At 47.2% G+C, this 16,451-nt stretch overlaps 1 protein-coding gene and 1 long non-coding RNA gene across 3 annotated transcripts in view; one reads left to right on the top strand and one right to left on the bottom strand.

The window, feature by feature from the left end:
* LOC135901297 (very long chain fatty acid elongase 4-like) overlaps positions 1-16,451 on the top strand; it is a 35,889-nt gene that overhangs the window by 7,628 nt on the left and 11,810 nt on the right. Inside the window, exon 1 of one of the 2 annotated variants that reach the window (XM_065431033.1) lies at positions 6,916-7,036. The exons of the other annotated variant lie outside the window; for it this stretch is intronic. The gene's annotated coding sequence lies outside the window, so the exon portion shown is untranslated. Of the gene's footprint in view, positions 1-6,915; positions 7,037-16,451 lie in introns of those variants that run through there. 2 annotated transcript variants of the gene reach the window in all.
* LOC139057481 (uncharacterized) overlaps positions 1-16,451 on the bottom strand; it is a 109,671-nt gene that overhangs the window by 89,574 nt on the left and 3,646 nt on the right. The window lies entirely within an intron of this gene.

Here is a 16,451-nt window from a genome sequence, read left to right as displayed (position 1 = left end):
TCGACCGGTATAACACCTGTCCAATCTGTATAGGCGCATTTTAAAGATTACCGCTGTCACCCATAATGGCCGCGGTGTGCATAATTACGATACCTGACCTAAAAGGAGAAGCGATACACCTGCGACTAACATTACTTAGTAGAGCTCGTAAATGTTGCGAGAAACTCGTGTATTTATAGCCTGATAAATACATTCTGCACCGCCCAACCACCATACTGATACACGCTGCACTATAGTTGCTTCCACCAGCGCGAAGAAATGTGGCACCGAAACACCCTACCCCCTCTTCAGAACCACGTAATGCTGCCCCGGTTTATAGCCTTCACCTGCGAATTCTGTGAAAATCTGTCACAGAGTTGGTTGAGGACGACTTGTGCCGCTCGCCCCGGCTCCCTGGAAGACTGAAACCGAAACGGCGTCCTCGCGGTACCACCACCGAGCTGCTGAGTTAACACAAATGCGAGGCCCGAAAGGACATCGCGCACGGCTGTAATTAAACGTCGCCACACGGCTATTGCGCCAAGGATGTCGTCGTATCCGGACGGGAAGCGGCTAGCGACCTCGGATCGGGCTCTTCGCATCCGCAACCGTGTAACCTTTCCTTCTTCTTTCTTTCTTTTTCTCTTTGTTTACTTGTCCTCCCCGTTATACGCCAGCGAGCCCACATGCACTCCCGTGCCGCGCCGATGTAAGCGAGCGTTTCCCGGTGCGTTCGACGCCGGCGATCCGGGTCAACGCTCAACGCTCCTTCGGCGGCTGCGTGCGTAAGGATTCGCTTGGGACGCCGTCACGGCGAACGGACAGGTCTCGCGCAAATATGCTTGTGTGCGCGAGCTCCACCGGTTGGAAAAGCGCGCTTTCGCGCCTTTTCCCGTGATCGTCAACACTTCGGGTTCTTTCTTCCGAGCGAGAAGGACTACGTCATGGCCTCCAGAGATGGACCACGCGTGCATATAAGTTCAGCAAAGATTGCTCCGCCCACGATTCCGGCGTAGAGACTTTCCAATATATATATATATATATATATATATATATATATATATATATATATATATATATATATATATATATATATATATATATATATATATATATATATATATATATATATATATATATATATATATATATGCCGGTACAATGCACTGGCCATCTGAGCCATCCGATCCTCGTCATTGGGATCAGACTTGTATGTGCCGCATCGTACGTAGTTAATCACTTTTAGTCAATGACATTTTTTGGTAGCGTTATAGTTTACCATTTACGTTCTTTTTTTCGCACAGTATGGCGCTCACTGTACTTCAATTATATTTGCGGCGATTCTTTTTATCCTTTCTTTGGCCTTACCGGGAGGACCTTCTCCTGGCCCCCGAAACAATGAAGCGTGGCACTTCACACAGAGGACCCCGCGCTAGCATCGCGGCATCAAGTAACCGCAATCGTGCGCGCAAGGGTTTGTTACGTTACGACACCATCGAACGTTCCCAGAAGAGAGAGAAAAAAGGAGAAGTGAAAGGCAGAGAGGTTGACCAGATTAAGTGTTCGCTTCGCTACTCTGCAGGGGGATGGGGCAAGGGCAGAAAAGACGAGAAAACAAGAGACGAGAGACAAAAGAAAAACAAGAAAAGGACGCATCATTTCGCACGCACAACAGTTTTCCTATGAGTCCAGCTTAAAGAGAAAAAGAAAATGCTAGCGTTTTAAGGCAGTTCCGTCCGACGTCGGCTGCGACCAGAGTCCAAGGAAGGAAAAAGTGGAGAAGGAAGGCAGGGAGGTTAACCAGTTTAGCTTAACCGATTTGCTACCCTACACATGGGTGCGGAATGGGGGGATGAAAGATGGGGAGAAGAGATAGAGAGCACATAACACGACACACACAGTCCAAGAATTCTGTATTCCGTAAGGCCTACAGGGCAAGGTTGTAAATCTTGCCGAGCACGGTCATTGAGGGCTTCCTTTTGCGTTGGAACGACGACAGTTGCACAAAACGTGCGCTATCGCCTCTGCGCACCCACAAATTTCCCATTTGCGACTTGTGGCCATTCCAATGAGGTTGGAGAATGCAAAAAATAATCTGAGTATGTCCGAGCGACGGCAAACAGCATTACCTTGGTTCTGTTCAGCTAGCATTTGCGTATTTTTAAGGCTTGGTTCAAGTTAAGCGAAACGCGTTGCATAATAGCGCGATAACAAACGCCCTTTGCCGGCGTCTTTGTATCAGTGGTGAAAGCCCGACGGTCAAACCACCACGACAACGGGCGAAGGGACTGACAACCAATTTTTATGGCACACGATATTTTTTACTGCAATGGAAAGCTTACCGATCAGAGTGTCAAACTGTGCAGTACGGTAACGCGGAAAACGCCGTAGAACATGTTTTACCAGAATTTTCTTATCTGCGGGTTGGAGATAGTCATCAACAGCAAGCATGCTGGAAACAGTGGTAGGTGAGCGCGATAGCGATTACAGCCGCGGCACATTGGTGGGAATTAGAATAGTGCACGTGGTCGCAGCTCTGAGAAAGTAAAATTTTGTTTATCAAGCCGGTGTTCCTGCAATCCGTGTTTTCCGAAGTGTTGCGTTATTCTTGCTATAATAGCTACGTGCTTTCATGGTTTCCCGCCCAACAGCTTTTGTCGTGCCAACCATGTCTGCCAACCCATGTTGTCTGAAGTTAAACGACGCGTTTACACGTGATGCGCCGTTCAGCGTATTGCCGCATCCACGCTTGCGATTTTGATTTCCGAGGTACGCCGTCTCTTGAAAACCTCAGCGAGCTGGAATAGAGGATTTTAGCTCGCATGTGTGCTCGGAATCTCGCGCGCGCGCAGCAGCAATCATGCGCAAGAAAAAAAAAAACGCGAGCGCCACTCGTTAGCGTGGACTTTCTTTTTACTTCGTAGTGTATGCACATAGAATAAACGCAATGACCTAATAATATACGGACCGCAATTTTAAGCAATAAGTACGCGGTACTTAATAACATCCGACTTAACTACAGTAATCTCATACATACTATATATGAAGTACCAAGGCTTCACCGCCAGCTCGGGCCACTTACTGGCATTTTCTTACTTAATTTTTCAATTTAAAGTTATAATTCCTGCTCAAATTGCGAACAGCGTTTTGATTCCATCCCTATAAGCCATGGTCGTTTAATTTCCATCAAAGTCTCCCAACACATTGTGGCCACTTGTCATTCTCGGAAAGGTCCTTGAAGGATGAGGGCGGGAGAAGAAAAAAAAACGAGAAAATCTATGATCATGGCTTTTCAAGCTGAGAAAAAGGTGACGGTATTCATGTAAACAGGCTAGAGGATGGCAATCAAGTCGGTGTCTTGAATCAACTTGAAGTTATCTAGTAAGTACTTTAGCATCGCTCAGTGAAGGATTACTGAGGAAGTTAAAATTGGAAGCAAAGGGTGTCATGACAAGAGAAGTCAATGCTAACGATAAGCCACTCGCCAGTATTCCATATCTACACACCTGGTCTCTGGTTAACCTCCCTTTCTTTGTTTTGCCTTTCTCTCTCTCTCTCTCTCTCTCTCTCTCTCTCTCTCTCTCCCTCTGACTCACCCTATGAAAAACGCGGGTGGTAGATTTGGCGTAAGTGTCGTCTTCTCGGCAAAAGACAAGTTGGGTCGCATCGGCGCAGCGGTAGGAAGAAAGCTTGAGTACAATACATGAAAGTGTAGTGATTGTGATGTCAAACACCGTGACGGGTTGGTTGGCTGTGGAAAGGGTGCAGTGTATCACATTCCCCTGTCTTGCCAAGCAGGACGGTGTTTGAATAACCGATTAATGGGCCACAGAGCTTCTTTGAAAGGGCAGCCGTAGTCTAATCTGTGCCTATACATTGCAACAATGTAAGTGCAAACCATTGCTATAAGAAACGAAGATGCTGTCAAAACAAAAAATATTTGATAGCGAGGGAGATTGCTGAAGCATTCTTTATTCATAAGTCCGGTGACATGTGGGTGGCGCGGCCTTCGATGAGTCCGCACGAACTAGAACTTGATTTTTTAACCATCAATCTTTAAGGTGCCGCACGCGTTTATACCAGGATATATATTTGGCGCGTTTTTTTTTTTCCAAAACAAACCATTGTTGCTATAGTCTGCGGTTATCTGTGTTTTCTGTCTTATCCCTGCTCGTTCGCGTCATTCCAATTTGAGGATAGTATTTCTCTGGAAACGGAGCCCTAATCTAGCGAAGTAACAAGTTCTCTCGTCTCTGAAACCTATGCCTTGCAACGAAATGAATACCACAGTTTCTAACGCACCGTAGTTATCATAGTACGGGTTGGTGGTCAGTCTGCAAGGCGACAAAAGTAGCGATTGGTTAATGCGGCGCTCAGGCAAAGTCAGTGATACAGTATAGTCTGAAAGTGATGTGGAAGCTTATGGGGAAGTTTATGTTTTTGGACGCGGTCTATTGAGTAGAGAAAGAGATGTTCAAGCGATGTACGTCACAGATGATTCCTTTCCGCGTGGGTGTATATTTCTACGCCATTGCTGATGGCGCCTCTTTTCATTATTATTCTCCACTGGAGCACAAACCTGAACAGAGCAAGATGACTCATATTGAACGAATGAATGATCTATTGAATAAACTTTATTGCATGATCGCGGAGACCAGTTGTGCCTCGAAGGTGGAGCCCTCAGTCCGGGGCTACATGGGTATCAGCCACCAGTGTATGAGTGCTGCTACAGGACATGTTCGAAAATGGATTGATCTGTCAACGCGTGATCTTGCGCTCTGTGGTTATTGAAGTGCAGACTGAAAATACCTGGCCCTTGGGCTAAGAGACAGATAGAGAGAAAGCAAGGAGAGTAAAAACAGGGAGGTCAATTCGCCTTCTTTTTCTTCCTGTGCTGCCCTCTGCCGCACGTCGCTGGAAACATCTTGGGAGGGCGCCGGGGCATTCGCCAGTTGATTTGCGTACCTGCGCCCACGTTCATTGCGCGTCGGTTGTACGTTTCGGGGATCTCGAATAATTATTCATGGCTTTTCCGGGGCAGCATGTCGTTCCTGGAAGCCACGTAGCACTTGCCGACTACTTGGGTGAGGAGGTCTGAATGCGCTCTTGTGCACACAGTGCGGCCGATAAAGTCACGCCGAGTTCCGTTTGCCGACACGGCTGCCTTGGAGTTTGTTGTCGGTGATTTCTGCAATTGGAGCTCGCTTTTTTGTATTCTTCTTACACATCATTCAGACATTTCGCAAATTCAACAACTCTTCGAGCGTGGCCTTCCGCGTCGGGTTCCCCAAAGCGGTGCACTTCTTTACATCGACATCTACAGCCACAGATGGTTATTGGCGTGAAGTATTGTGAAAAAGATGCATCGTTCATATGAAATAATGTCGAAACGTAGGAAAGAAAACGTATCTGCGCATATGTGACATGTTGTTCCACCCTGAGACGAGTTTTTTTTTTCATATGATATAAGGAGATGGTAGCGCACAATTTAAGGCGCCAGCTACTCCTCATTTCTTGAGTGGTTCCGTCATACATCGAACAGGGTTCAAGGTTACATATCAAATAGTCTTTTCACACAAGCACCAGGACTTATCACGCAACGTTTCCACAGGGTTCAAGGTTACATATCAAATAGTCTTTTCACAAAAGCACCAGGACTTGTCATGCAACGTTTCCACAGGGATACTATGACGTAAGGAACACATGGTACATACAATATACAATGTAAATGTATCCACACTTATGTAGATGAAAGTCTCAAAAGTGCAAAAGATATTGTCGCCTAATAACACATTGTCTAATCAGCGAGTGGTACATACATCGTGTAAATGCATTATCACATACAGTCACAACAGAACAGTCAACATAACATAATTCACAAACAGATGGATATATACAGTGACAGTGAAATGAAGGGAACAATGAAAGCTCTAATAACGTCCAGAAATGCCGCTGTCTTCAAGAAAAGTCTTTAGTGCTTTTAAAGCAATCTTCTGCAAGGCCGTTGTTGGCCAAGGGCCCAAAAGTTTCCTTAAACTTAAAGGTCTGCGGTCTAATTGATAAGCGCTGATTTAAGTCGGCTTCTTGGTGTGTCGTGATGTGGGCAATCTAGAAGGAGGTCTCTACAAATCCACAGTCACATTCGGGAGTTTCCGCACGGCCAATTCTGTGTAAGAAATGCTTTGTGTAGGCAGTGCCTAGCCTTAATCGATGAATAAGGGTTTCCATAGTTCTATCTAATGACAATGAAAATTTGAATTCAATTAAACAATATCGTGCTGCTTCATCGGCTGCTGTGTTGCCAGGAATGTCGCAATGCCCTGGTATCCACTGGAATGCTATTGCATGTTTCGATTCGCTAGCCTGTGAGGTTTTTAAGTGTTTCATATATTATACTGTCACGGAATGTTTTCCCCTTTGTGTTGCAGAGTGATGTTAGAGCCGCCTGAGAATCGCTGAAAATTACCCATTTTTGCGTATCTCTTACTGACATTTGCGCCTGCCATAAAGCATTATTACATCAAATTGTGCTCGGCATAAGCCTTCATTTATAGGCCCTGTAGTTCTCTCGCGAAAACGCGGATGCCATCACTGACACCGCTGGTATAACTGAGCGAGACGGTTGCTTATGCTGCTGTATACCGAATGCACCGTCTCTTGTTTCCCGTTTGACGCACCAATAAACAGTGAATGTCTGGAATTAAGAAATGTGTCAGCATAACAACACGCACAGAGCCGCCCATCTAACGCAGCGAATGCGACTGGCAGCAGGGAACGGTGACGTAACATACGTATGTTGGCACAGCGCTATGTCGCCGCTTGCCGCTTATTGTGTGCGCGCCATGCGAAGTGTAGTCGATTTCAAATCGCTAAGGCCAGAACTAAACTATAAAAGTAGTTTCCTCCCTTCTAACTGCTTACATTTCATTTCAGGACCGCCGGTATCGGGCACACGCACTCCACCGCGCCAGGCTTAACCTTCGCTGAAGAGTATCAACGTTGACTCAAACTTCACGTGCGAGACTTGAGAGGGTTGAAGCTTGTGCATTTTAACTAGGTAGGCATTTCAAACTCATTCTGAGCGCGATTAATTATATATATAGACGAAGACGCTGTCGCTACGGTGTTGTCGGTTCGACGGTCGATCGCGTGGGGTTCGGTCGAACGATGGTCGGCACGCTGATCTTGCCGGTGTCGTCGACAAAGAAAGCGCGTCGCAGTACAACTCGCGCTCGTCGGTTACGTTGTACATGGTTGCGTCGTTGTCAGCCTGGTATGATGGTTTCAGTGACGCACTGTGTGGGATAGTCGGTCAGCCGTTGGCGCGAGCGTCTTGTCGGCCTCGTATCGACCCGTGTTACCACGCCTTAATTAAACGAGCACATGAAGTCAGGCACGTGCTGCCACCACCACCAAGTGAGGACGTACACTGCGAGAAGACTTCTCGTCAGCAACGTGATGTTTTTGAGTGTTGCCCAAGCGTAACTTACCAGTTTTTCGTTAAATTTGCTAGCCATCAATGAAAGTCGGCAACCACATGGCTCGCGGTGTAGTCCGGACCACCCGGACGAAGGCCCGGCGGCTTTCAGTTTTAAAGTGGAGTTGCAGTCTTACGCAATGCACGTTTTCGGCACCGCACCGACGTCGAGTTTCAACGCGGTACACGGCACGAGTGTATGTAGCAACGCGCGTCCGAGAACTTTATTTTCTTTTATTTTTTTCGTAGGACTTTCCGGAGCGCGCCGAAGTGCGCGACTCTTCCAAAACGTTTCGCGACTAATCCGCTAGGGCAGGGCGCATGCGCCGTCGTGCCGTGAAAATGGTGGATTGGACGAGCGCCCATTTAAGGTGTACTAGAATGTTCTAGTACATTCTAGTACATTCTAGCCCACTCTTGCCCAATTTGCTACGCTACACTGGAGTGAAAAAAGAAAAAAAAAGCGGGAATGGAAAGAGAAAAAAAGCGAGACGATGAACCCTGGGTGCACGCGGGTTCTTCGGACGTTTTCGCTGTTTCTTTCCTTCGACACGCTTCCTTCCTACCAGGCGAGACGTCGTCAAACCATCAACATCAGGAGGTGACAAACCTGTTCTCCTGGCGAGTCTTAGTCGCTAATCGGTCGTTTCGTTACGGTGGCTTAGGCGGGAGACGTTCGCGCATTCTTATCCTGCTTAACCGACTGCGGTTCCTCTCTGTCGGCACAGGGAGCACCCTCTTTGTGGTGGCACCTAGTGTTCCTGTATATGCTATACAGGGACACTGGTGGCACCCTTCGTTTTGGCGTACCAGGAAACCGGTGGCGGGTGGCCTCCAAGATAGCGCATGCCTCATTGTCAAACAGGGGGGCCACGAGCGAAGTCAGACGTAACGTTGGGCTTGCCATTTCAGTGGGGTCGAGACCAAGGAGGTTATATAAAAATCTTTAACCTCCTTGGTCGAGACCGCCACCCCTTCGCATGTGAAAGCGCAGCCCGTCAGCACTCAACACCTTCCAAAATTGTGGAATACATGGTGAATCTGACGTAGTTTGGTGAAGTATGTGGTGAAGTGATTGTTTGTAAGCCATGTACCCACCCCCTCCACAACGCTCATTGGGCCTTGAGGGTATGATGATAAACAAACAAATAAGTATTCCTAATTATGGACCTAGCCCTTCTTGGTGTTTCTCTGCCAAATCGGTGAATTCTTTAAATCGTCTTGGCTTTCACGCTGAGTGTTTATATATAGACAGGTTATCTATACGTCATGGCTTTCTCTAACTCAAGAGCTGGGGCTCCTTCGCTTTTACGAATGCCAAACGCAATGACTACTGCGCCAACTTCAGTTTTCGTAATCTGCACGCTTTCCGTCTTGTTGCTGCAGCATATGTTGTAGGTTTTAGATTCGTTTGTTCATTTCCTGGATTGCAGTAAGATATCCACTTAATCGTTCTGTTCGGATGTTCAATTGAGCGATTCCTTCCTTCATAGTATTTATTTTACGATCTGACGCAGCCTGACTGTCTAGAATCGCTTGCAGCATTTGAGCGTTCGTTAGCCCAAGGTGTTCCTCTGCGTCCCCAGACAATATAATCGATATCACAGAACAAACACTGGCAAAGAGTAATGAAACATCTGCCAAGGCATGGCAATAATGAAAAAAATCTGTCATCACTTCTAAAGCAAACGGCATTTAAGCAGTGACCAATTTGCGTACGCGTAAGAAGATCTTTGGTCATGTTGTTCGACACACACGTGCCATACCCTCTCAAGAAATCGTTGTCGCGCTGCTCGTTTAGTAGATTCGTCGTTGATGACGTCACGCGCTGTGATTCACGATTCACTTCTCAGGAACCTCAGTGCCTAAGTGCAGCTACGCTGACATAAACCTAAAGAAAAAGCAAAGGACAAAAACAAACGCATCGCACAGGTGCGGCAGCAGAGGCAGTTCGCACCGTTCCGCGCTCAAACCGTTTCCCGAGGCGCCGCCGTGGCGTATCGCAATGCGATTCCCGCCTCCACGAAATCGTCGAGAAACTACGCGCGTAGAAAAGCACTCTGACGGGTGGTCGAAAAGGCTGCTTAGACAAGGCGCCTTGCGCCGCTCATGTTGACGCCTCCTTGGCATCAGCGCGACAGCACACGACGCTAAGCTTTTCCGAGCGCGACTTAAGAGATTCCAGGGGGCTCGAAAAGATCTTGTTTGCTCCTGCTCGCGCCAAAAGCGAGAGAACTAAAAAAAAAAACTGCAGCAATATTCCGAAAGCGAGACTGAACTAAGAAAGTGGGAGCAAGAGAAAGGAAGAGTGGAGATTTCTGCTTTTCCTGTTGTCGCTTCACCTTTTAAACGGACGAGCCCGCACGTCTTGGAAGCTTGTCTGTTATCAAACGAGCGGTTGCGCGCTGAACTGCTGTAAGGACATACGGGAACGAGCAGGCCCAGCGCTGAAGGGCCGCGAGGACGGTAAGTGGCAGGAGAGGAGCGATTTGTACAGAGTATACGTGCAAATGTGCGGCTTGCCAACAGACGCGAGGGTAACGCGAGACGGATGTCTGAAGGAAGCGGTAGTGCGGTGATTATAAGTGAATGAAGCTATGCGCAACTATTCGGTTCCGTTGCGTCCGCACGTTCTGCTTAAAACATGGTCGTCGTCGTCGTCCCAAATTCCTTCCTCTCCAGCATAAACTGTTTTTGTTTGGAGTGCACGCGCTGGGGGGACGTTACTGAAGTGGCTTTTAATTAGTGTTCGCTACATGACCTGTCTTTCGGGGTAAAGTGGGTGGGTGTCAATAAGCACGGAAACACGCGACAGCAGGTCAAGCGTGATGTTGTTTGCTGCTGTTATTTATTGTTTAAAGTGAATCAATGCAAGAAGATACAAGCTTTGTAATCCGTCTTTTTGATTTTCCTATGCTGCCCTCTGCCGCACGCCGTAGGAAGCGTTTTGGAAGGGTGCAGGGGCTTTGGCCGGTTGATTTGTGTACCTGCGTCCACGTTGAGTATACGCGTTGGTTGTGCGTTTCGTGGATCGCGAATAATTAGTGCTGGCTTCACCGGGGCAGCATGTCGCTCCTGAAAGCCATGTAACACTGGCCGACCACTGGGTGAGCTGGCCTGAGTGCACTGTTGTGACAGCAGTGCGGCCGATAAAGGCAGGCCGAGTTCCGCCTGCCAACGCGGCTGGCTGCCTCGGAGTTTGTTGTCGCTGATGCCTGCTCTTGGCACATCGCTTCTTGTATTCGATTTACACATTTCTATTTACACGACTTCTTTCTTCCCTGCGAGTAGGCCATTACTTTCTTTTCCCATATATTTTACATATCTTGCTGCGTTTCAAATGGCGGAGTGTACTTCGTTTAGGCATGACGCATTAATAAAGCAGAATGACGCACGTACGCTTAAGCTTCATTTGGTTTTGTTAGATTGTAGTTACCTGCGTCAGCATTAGCGTTACTAGTGCTTTAGCAAGCACGAATATTCCCGCTAAATTTACTTTTGTAGGCAGGCACGGCAGCAGGAATTATAACTATAGCTCGGAAGGTCTGAAGTTAATCGTGACGCCTGATATGCCGCGAGGCGACATATCGTTTTGATGGCATGCATGCTTTAGTTTAGCCGTGTAAGTAGAATGTGCCGCTTTCTCAATCAACGCGATGAGGTGGCAGTTTATTTGCTCGCAAGAAACTTAAAGGTAACTGCAAACAGCACTCGTTCTAGCTTTGGAGCATCCTACCTTCGCACTAAAGCCCCGCGTTGCATGGATAAAGGGGCCTTGCTGCTCACAGCACCGCTAGTTTGCTTTGGAATTTAGCACTTTGTACGGAGCTAAATTCCGTTACAACTGGTTCAGTCCATTTCCAAGTCACGCACTGACGCTAATACAAGTGACTTTGCTTGAAAGAAAACCCTCGCAATATTTTGGAAACCAGCTGGAGAAAACTCAGTTTGGTCCGATCGGTTGCTATTCACTTCTCACGTTTCACCGGGGTTTGAGAATTCCTAAGAGAGCAAACGCCTGTCATCGGACGCAGACGGCCTCATCGCAGGGATCAGCTAGCTATAAAGAGAAAGGTACACCCCTACTCACGAACCAACTCTCATTTGTTTTTATCGTAAGACCGGCTAACATTGCAGTTTTTAGTCTCGTTCTGTCGGTGCACAATATCCGTACTTAGCTAATGAAAGCATGACAGACATTATTGCGGGAAGCTATATGATATACTGCAATGCGAGTCGCAGTGCGGAGTTGCCCATGAAGGTCGAAAACGGCCAAGTCTCGCACCTGCAGCAGTTCGATTGACGTCGCGAACAAGCGCTTACAGCTTTGTAAGGTTGTTTGTCTTTAAAGAAAACACTCCGATGTGGCTCGCTGGGCTAGCCGGACGTTTTCACGCAGAGCGCAACTATTTCCGCGGTTTCGTCGCTGAAATGCTCGAGACCGGTCTAAAGAAAGTGATCGGCAGCAACGAACCAGCTGTACCGTGAAAAGGTGTCGCTAGTGCTCCTTTCGTTCACAAAGTGAGCAGACAACAAAGTTGAGACGAACCGCAGTACAATGTACCACGCTTTCGCCACCCCCAACCCACCCGCCCCCCCGGATATTTCGAACGGTGTCTTAATCACCAGTACGTTAAAGGTTAACACGCAAGCACTAATTTGCGTACGACGTTGCAAGAATACGAGCACGTGCACACAGTCACGGCGAAAATTCCTCCTTTTCTGTCGCCCAGGCGACAACCACAGCGCCGCGTGGGGGCTCTGCGGTGCCAGTTGCGGGTGCCACCTACTGGAAAAAATTAACAACGGCCGGGGGTACAGCACGTTGTCCTCCGTTTCGCTGCACCGTCGAAGCACGGTTTTCTGTGGCCGCCGGACCACGTGCGTAAACTTTACGGCGATGGTTTGCCACAAGTGCTTCGTGTCGAAGGAGATCGGCACCATCTGATCTGGATCAATCTCACACAATTATTCTCACCGTTGAAGTCAACGGCGCGAAAGAAAGCCATGAAAACAATGAAGTGCTAATGCGAAGGAAATGCGCGTCTGTGTCAAGCTTTATCTTTCCTTTCCTGCCTGCAGCAGATATTATGTCTCTAAAGCAAAATACGTTCTCGTACAGAAATTTACCAGCAAAATAATTAATCGTTAGCATGAGGTAACTTCTTTCTTTTAAAGGGTATGAATGCGAGCTAGCTGGTACGAATCCATAGGTGAAAGACAGCGCAAAATAAACACTGACAAGGGAGGAACACAAGACGAGACTGATAATTAAATGGTTTCGGTCGTGGGCTTAAATGAAGGCGAGCATGAACACTTATGGTAATTTCATGCTTCTAAATAAAATGCGAGTCAGCATTAGCTTATGTTCACTCTCACGAGGCTGCAGCGACTGTGGGTATTCAACTGATCTCGTGCGCGTCCTGTTGAATTTACATTCCGCGCTTCAGAGCCGGAAGGCTGGGATTTAATTCTCACTCTTTATGCTGCATTTCTTTTGCGATACGTACGCAAAATGAGCAGATCATTTACGCTGTTGCCCTCTGTTATCCCGCATGTGATAAACATACATAGCGCTGTGTTGTTCTTCCATTGCACAGCAGTGTGAAAAATGTTTAGTCGTGTTAAACTGCGGAGTTAACAGCGTCCAGAAGCTGAAAAGTGGACTATGAGGGACACCGTGGTGGAGGCCTTCGCTTTCATTTTCGCCATCTGGTGTTCTTGATTGCACACTCCAAAATGGCCCCCGAGGATTTTCTTTTTTTCATTAAATCTCTCGGTATGCAGTCACCGTGGACGGGAACCGAATCCAAGGCCTAGCCACCGAGCGGATTGAGCAAGCAGAGCAAATGTGAAATGAAAGCAATGAGCTGCAATATGTGTCTATTGATACGACTCACTTTCTGTTAACCTTTTCCTTAAATTTTGTATTGCTCTTCTGTTTAATTCTCAAAACAGTGTATCTCTACACCCTGCTCTCGCGAAATATTAAGCCCCTGGGATTGACAGGCCCCGCTTACATGCGAGGACTCTCGTCTATTTCGCGTTCTTACGACCGCTTGAAAGAATCAGCTGCACCTCCCCGCTTCACCCCTTCCTCCGCTCCCCTTCTGTGGCTAACACGCTCTCGTTTTTAACATTCCGCCTCCTGTCATCGTGCTCTACAGCACGTACGCCTAGCAGTTTCACGGCTGCGTGTTCACTTTTGGGTAGCCGCGGCATTTGTTGCCTCGACGATGACAAGCGCCATTGTTGAAACGCAGGCTCGAGAGACGTCCCTCCTTCAACCGGTGTTGATCTCTTCAAGTGAACCGAATAATGAGGCGGCCACGTGCACCGCGAGTGGGTTGCAGCTTAACTGTAGCGATAAGCGGAGGAGACGGCGTGACCGCCCGTGAAAGTTCGCCTGGCTCCGGTAGAGGAACGACAAGGGCTGGCGTTGGCGGAGAAACTTGACATGGGCTTGTGTCATACACAAGCCCGTGTTGCCTGCCGACGCCAGCGCTTCGCGGACACTGACACTGACAGAGAGAGAGATGTACAAGGCTCTAGAGGGTGTTGTACAAGGACGCCAGGTATGTTACCCGGTCAAGAATATCCCTGCCTTAATCCAGCTTGAAAAAGTCCCCAGCGGCGTCGTGCCCATAGGCAAACAACTTCATGCGAGTACTACTCTAGAACCAGTATAACGACGCGGTTCTATACCAAGCATAGCGCCCCACCGTTTCTTTATCTCGGCATCTTGTCAGAAGGCGCGCAGTTGAGGTGGCTATTATTAAACGGGAGCCGAAGCGAATCCAGATTCCTAAAACACGGAGTCAACGGTTCTTCCACGTACGGCACAAGAAGGGCAGCGGACTGCATTCGGTGTGCATTCACTCGCTCCCGCTTTCACTCTTCCCTTGACCTTGTCTTCAAAAGCCATGCACATCCCACAAAGAACTGCTTTGCACGTGACTGTGTGTGTATGTAGGCGGCGCTAGTCTGCACGTACCCGGCATGCAAAGCAGAAAAGAGGCGCATTGGGTCTCGGGGAAGAACTCGTACAGCGCGAATCTCTCCCTGAACACTCACGTCGCGCGAGCCCAGCAGCCGGGGCGCACCATTAACATTACTCGCAAAATACGTCAGGTACGTCCCTTTGTGATGTTTCGTTCCTTTTAATTCCTCACTGATTCGATTTGCCTCTGCCATTACTATCGCAAATTCAGCACTTGTCGCCACGTCCTTCTTGGAGTCTCGGGTGCTCTTCTGGGAAACTGCCTACATTCCCAAAGTTGAGCAGGGAAGTTCTCCGAAATCCGCCACGACGTCGACGCTTCCACGCTTTCTCGTTTGAGCCAAACTGATGCTGATTAGCTTAGTTGTTGTTTTTTTCTGCTTGCAGGAGACTGCAAGAGCCCCACGCAACACGTAAACAAAGCTCGCAAAATTTGTGTACGGTGGTACCAATTATGAACAAATTAGATAGACTGGATGAGTATTATTTCGAAGCAGTAGTTGCTCCTTTAAGGTTGATTGTTGATTGAATAAGGTTGGTTGCTGGCTTTAAAAAAAGAAAAGAAAGAAAGTACAGGAAAGACGTAGATCTCTCATTCTTTTAAAAATTTTGCTCCCAAGTCACCGCGCGTCTGAAGTAATTAATTTCACGATATTTTCGACTATTTCGGGCAACTTTTGTGCAGGAATGTCTTCCAGCAGTTAGAAAGTTTGAGCCTCTGCTTATTTTATTGCGCAATCTAACCATTCTATATTCATAAATAACTATCTAGCATCGGGCTCGAGGCTGTCAAAAATCTATTATCACATTTTTATTTCATTTCATTTATTGCCTTAAGGACTTCACGAGGGGATATTACATAAGGGGTGGAATCAGCAAGAAAAGGGAAAAACTGAATAACAATGCCACATGTGTTTATATACAAAAAAAGTTATTTAAATTTTCAACGAATGATGATGCACAGGTGATGTCAACTATATGTCGGGGAAGGCCGCTCCAATCTTTAGCTGAAGGTGGAAAGAAGGAAGCTGAAAAAGTAACAGTTCAGGCACGTGGACGAAAATCTCGAAGGGTGTGGTTGGTGCGGTGAGAAATGTACGATGCTGGCAGGATGTAAGGTGCACGATTGAGTGATGAGTAATACAACTTGTGGTACAGTAACAGAACGGCTATTCCACGGCGAACCGAGAGAGGCGATAATGCAGATTTATTTTTGAGAGCTGAAACATTGACGTCATACGAGTAAGAATGGATGAACCTTGTAGTGCGATCTTGGACTGCTTCTAGATCGTTTATGAGGTTAACATGATGCGGGTTTCATACAGCGGAAGCACATTCGTGTTTAAGTCAAACAACTGACTTGTAAGAAAGCAAGTTCACGTGATGTAGGGCGAGGCGAAGATGGCGTTTAAGAGATCTAAGTGTTTTTTTTTTTTTTGTTAGCTCATGATATCACGTTAGCGACGTGTGCATTCCATGTTAGATCATTGCATAATACAATGCTTAAGTACTTGAGAAACGATACGGATTCTAGGGAACTGTGAGTGATTTTGTATTGAAAGGCATGAATCTTGTGTCGACGGCTTACGGAAAGGAGCTTACATTTGCTAGGGTTAAGGATCATGTGTCAACTTTTCGCACCATTGTTGGATGTGGTTAACATCCTGTTGGAGGGCTTCTTGATCAGTAGTGTTAGTTACTCGGCCGTAAATAACGCAGTCGTCAGCAAACATTCTAATTTGGCGAGGTACATGCAGCGGGACTTCGTTGATACATATAAAAAACAAAAGAGGGGCGAGAACCGAGCCTTGTGGGACGCCTGATGTTACGGGAAGAGGATTGGAGGACTGGTTATTTATGATCACTGATTGAGAGTGACTTGTTAAGAATGCTTTGATCCACTTTAGTGCGTAGGTTTAACCGTGAGAGTTTTTGCATTAACAGATACTGTGAAACATTATCAACTGCATCAGCGTAATCCAGAAACATATCGTC

The sequence above is a fragment of the Dermacentor albipictus genome, chromosome 3, assembly GCF_038994185.2.
Source record: "Dermacentor albipictus isolate Rhodes 1998 colony chromosome 3, USDA_Dalb.pri_finalv2, whole genome shotgun sequence".
Lineage (NCBI taxonomy): Eukaryota > Metazoa > Arthropoda > Arachnida > Ixodida > Ixodidae > Dermacentor > Dermacentor albipictus.
This window is presented reverse-complemented; position numbering and strand designations above follow the sequence as displayed.